Here is a 5,690-nt window from a genome sequence, read left to right on the forward strand (position 1 = left end):
CCCAATCACAACGATCCCAGTCACCTGAATACTGAACACCTGTCTTCAATCAAGCACCTCATTACCAGCAGCATATAAGCACACACCTCAGACACCTTCACTGTCCGATCTCGTTCATTCGTTGAGGACTCTCTGACTTGCTATACCTACATTGAATACTTACCTGCTCTACTTACCCACTGTGTTCCTCCTAGTGACTCCTCATCCCTCCTGTGTCTCCAGTTCTCCTGTCTCTCCCAAGCTCCGGAAGACTGAGGCGTGTGCTTCCTCCCATGTCCGTTCCAGTTCCTGAAACGATCAGATACAAAGATCAACCACTCATCCAAGCTCAAGAACTTCTCTAAAACATTACTACTCACCGTATTATTGCCTGGATTCACCACCCGAACTCTCTGTGCTTACAATAAACACCTTTGCTTTTACTAACCTGTTGTGTCCAGTCCTCTTCCGTTACACCATCTAGGTACTGCATTGGCTCCAGTGTTGGGGAGTAACAGGTTAGATGTAACAATTACGTAATTTAATTACAAAATAAATGTAATTGTAATCAGTTACAGTTACTGATTAAAAATGTGTAATTAAATAACAGTTACTTATGAAAATGTTAACGATTACAGAGGAGGTGATTTGTTTTTTTCACACACACCCACATACAGATTTAATTGATTTCTTTCATAAATTGCAGTGACTGCTCTAAAATATGAGACACCAATGAGTTTAGGACACATATGACACATGCTTATTCGATAACTGTTTTATTTACTATTTGGATTTATGCATATGCTTTTTTTTTTTTTAAGATTAACTGTTTTTTCAAAGGTATTGTTAGATTCCAGTTGTTTCCTGTTATAACTGTGCAAAGATCTGATCTCAAAAACAGTATCATAGCTACTAAACTATTTGTTGATATCGTTTTAAATCTGTATTTAACCTCAGAATGACTTCAAAGTCAGTCTTATTTTGTGGTAGCTGTGCTTTAAAATTAATTTATTATAATCTTAATTCAAGTGGCGAAGGATTTTGAAAATGACACTAATCAGTGTTGAGTATTACTGTAAGGTTAACCCTACCTGCTTTACATGTTTGAAAATGATTAACAGTTGAAAACAGAAATTTAGAAAAGTGATCAAAAAGTAATCAAATTTAATCAGTTGCATTATTTTAGTAAAGTAATTGAAATAATTACACTACTTATTACATTTTAGATAGGGTAACTTGTAATCTGTAACCTGTTACATTTCCAAAGTACCCCTCCCAACTCTGCCAGGCTCCACCTTGCTTAGCTTCAGTGGGTAACCAAAACCAGTCTTGGGCTGCAGGGTGATATATGCATATTCACCATACATGTAGAATACATGTATATATGAGAAGCATACATGTAAGAGACTGACATTTAGCTGAACATATACTTGTTTAATTAGTGACACTTAGCCTTCATTTTAAAATGTTTATTTGAATATGGCAGCATAATATTGCACTCTACAATATTTATATGAATAAATCTCTAACAGAGACTATCAGCCAATCACAGTGTGCCCTTACTCTTAGCTTAAGACTTCTCTCAATTCCTTAGAAAAGTTTGTCTCAGCAGCTTTGTGAATAGGTTTTAAGAGAAAACTCTTAGCTAAAAACATTTAAGACAAGCTGGTTGCCTTAAACTTTTAAGTTTGCCCAACATTTTTTTTTTTTTTTTTAACAATGTGGTAAGATAATATGTTTTGTGAATACGGGCCCAGTGTGGAGCACTGGCTGTTGTCTCAAAAATCTCACTGGATTACAACAATTAATGGCAAAATGAATGTTTGTAAATATAAACTGATATGTCCTACTAAAACACTACAGCAAAATATAGAAATAACTGACTTAAAACTAGGGATGGGTATCGTTTACATTTTATCGATTCTGATACCAATACCGATACTGCTTATCGATACCGGTACTTATCGATACTGTTGTCGATACTATTTGGTGCAAAAAGATATGATGTGGAAAGTTATTTTAATACAGCTGAATTTTAGCAAATGTATTAAAGTTCTTCAGTCAGCAGTGAGTTATTTTTTTCTCTTTGTGTTTTATTTTATTAACATTAAATTAATAGTTCACCCAAAAATGAAAATTGTCATCATTTACTCACTCTCAAGTTGTTTTAAACCTGAATGCATTTCTTTCTTCTGTTGAACATAAACGTTATTTTGAAGAATGTGGGAAACCAAAAAGTTGCTGGTCCCCAGTGACTTCCATAATTTTTTTTTCATACTATCAAAGTCAGTGAGGACCAGCAACTGTTTGGTTAACATTCTTCAAAATATCTTCTTTTGTGTTCAGCACAAGAAAGAAATTAATACAGGTTTGGTACAACATGACAGTGAGTAAATAATGACAGTATTTAAATTTTTGGGTGAACTATCCCTTTGATGACAATCGGCAGCATGTTCAGTACCATAAGTGCAGTGTCTCATGAGTGTAACTCTACCGCTGAATTAACATTTGATGTCAATGTGTCTTGTGAGTTGTAGTTGGAGCTGGAGTCGGAGCCGGGAGATATAGTAAATATAGCGCATTGCTTGAGGTAGATGTTGTTTTGTTAGTAAATGTTGCATTATATTACTGGTGTTGCCTCCTTTGTTCACTATTACACTACTACATATATTGCATCTGGCAATGGTGTCGTTTAGTTTTGTAACGTGAGCCCACACTTTCGAACGCTTCACTCTTGCCGCAAACACACACCGCGCATGCGCACAGATATCACACGCACGTCGAGCAAATGTCGGCCACCTCATTCAGTGAAGAAAAATGACAAGCAGCAGCTTCTAATTCCTCATTAACATTGAAGTATACGAAGATAAAACAACCCAAGTATCGATAACAGTATAGTTTGTCCTGAAGCTCATCGGTATTGACCCAATTACGTACCGGTCCAAAAAAATACTGGTTCTCGGTACCCATCCCTACTTAAAACCATTTTTTAGCGGGTGAAAATACTACCATTCTAATAATTCTAATAATGTCCCGTTTCAACTCATCCCCGTCAACATACTGTACATATATGATAAGCACAGACTCTTCCACCACTGTGGTCATCTTTTCATTTTGCTTGGTTCCATGCTGTCGTTTGAAAGTTTTTCACCACAAAAGACACATTCTGGCCAAGACTTCTCTTGATTTATTTGAAAGAAATACAGTAGAAACACTCCAAACATTAAGTTTGTTTGTAACTGAAATATTTCGGTCACACTTTATATTAGGTGGCCTTAACTACTATGTACTTATATCAAAAAATAAGTACAATGTACTTATTGTGTTCATACTGTATTGCAAAACACTATTGCTGCTATTGAGGTGGGATACGGGTAAGGTTAGGGACAGGTTTGGTGGTAGGGGTAGGTTTAAGGGTGGGTTAAGGTGTAAGGGATGGGTCATCAGTGTAATTATAAATGTAATTACAGAAATTAATTACAGATGTAATTGCATATAGGTATTTAAAAAAATATATAAGTACAATGTAAAAACATATATTTACACAATAAGTGCATTGTACAAAATGATTAATTCAAATGTAAGTACATAGTAGTTAAGGCCACCTAATACAAAGTGGGACCAGTATTTCTAATATACAAAATACATATACAGTGCCTTGTGAAAGTATTCATACCCCTTCGTTCCCCCCACCTCACCTCTTCACCTCTCAAGCTCTGTCAGGTTGGATGGGGGCAGACACACATTTTCAGGTTTCTCCAGAAATATTTGATTGGGTTCAATCCCAAGCTGTGGCTGGGCCACTCAAAGACATTCACAGAGTTGTCTATAAGCCACTCTTGCTGTGTGTTTAGGGTCATTGTCCTGTTGGAAGGTGAACCTTCTGCCCAGTCTGAGGTTCTGAATGCTCTGGACTTTCATTAAGGCTATCTCTATATTTTGGTGCATTGAGCTTTTCTTCTTATCTGATGAGTTCCTCAGTCCCTGCTGCTGAAAAACAGCCCCACAGCATGAGACTGCTACCAGCACACTTTACTTTTGGGATGGTACTCTGCAGGTGATGAGCAGTGCCTGATTTCCTTCAAACATGATGCTTAGAATTGAGGTTCATCAGACGAGAGAATCTTGTTTCTCACAGTCTGAGGGTTCTTTAGGTGCTTTTTTGCAAATTCCAAGTGTGTTGTCACGTGTCTTCATTGAGGAGAGTATTGAGTCTGGCCACACCGGCATAAAGCCCAGATCGGTAGAGTGTTGCAGTGATGTTTGTCCTTCTGTAGGTTTCTCCTATCTCCACATATGATCATGGAGCTCAACTAGAGTGACCATCAGGTTCTTGGTCACCACACTAACCAAAGCCCTTCTCCATCAATTGCTCAGTTTGTCCAGGAGTCCAGCTCTAGGAAGAGTCCTGGTTGTTTCAAACTTCTTTCATTAAGGGTAACAGAGACTACATGCTTCTGTGAACCTTCAGTGAAGCAGAATTATTTTCTGAACTCTTCCCCAGATCTGTGGTTGGATGCAATCCTGTCTCTGAGCTCTACGGGCAGTTATTTTGACATCAGGGCTTGGTTTTTGCTCTGATACGCATTATCAGCTGTTAGACCTTTTATTAAGACATGTGCCTTTCCAAATCATACCCATTCAACTGAATTTACCACAGGTTAACTTCACTCGAAGTGTAGTAACATCTACAAATAATACGAAAGCTCCTGAGCTAAATTTCAACTGTCCCAGATAAGGGTATGAATACTTGTGCAATGGAATCATTTAATTTTTTTTATTTTTAATAAATTTGCAAAGATGTTAAAAAACCTGTTTATTATATGGTGTATAGAGTGTAGATTGATCGGGGAAAAAAGTAATTTAAAGCAGTTTAACATAAGGCAGCATCATAAAACGTGACTAAAATTAAGGGGTATAAATACTTTCACAAGGCACTGTATATATTTTTAGTTTTAGTTATTTGAATACAAGAAGTTAAATTAAACAGAGATGAGAAATGTTCCCTTTGCAACTAGCTAAAATATTATGTTTAATTTTATTTCAGGTAACATATTTTATTAGTTTTAATAACTAATAATAACTAATAGGCTAACTAAGTTTTAATATTGTTTCTAACAATAGTTTTTTTAATCAGACAAAACACTCCGATTCTGATGATTTTTCATATTTTACCTGAAAAGCGCTCCTGGTTTCCTGGTTCAGTCGTGTTTTTTTACCATCATCATCATCTTGATGAAGAACGACACACATTAAAATTCTGTCCTGAAAATTCGATCTGTAAGAACAATATGTAAATTAATAGGGAAATAATTTAAATGTCACACCGACACATGAGACGCTGGAGATAGAGACAAGGAAGGCAAAAATATTAACAGTTCATTAATATAATTCATTACACAATTACTCAAATAAAAAATAATAATAATAATACACTTGTGCTCTTTTAGACCTCAGCAGATTCTCTTTCACGTCTCATCAAGTCTCAAAGTTTCTGTTTCCCTGCAGAAATAAAAATGGACATCTATTGTTTTTATATAGAGCTAGTTATGGATTCTATAACCTAAACCTAACCTACACACTAACCCTAACAGACAACTTTCTGAATTTTTACAAATATAATAATTTTATACATTCTATACCGTTTTTTTTTTTGTTTTGTTTTTTCTTTTCTTCTTTAACTGTTTAATTGTTTGATTTTGTTGATCTGT

Source organism: Onychostoma macrolepis, chromosome 23, assembly GCF_012432095.1.
Source record: "Onychostoma macrolepis isolate SWU-2019 chromosome 23, ASM1243209v1, whole genome shotgun sequence".
NCBI lineage: Eukaryota > Metazoa > Chordata > Actinopteri > Cypriniformes > Cyprinidae > Onychostoma > Onychostoma macrolepis.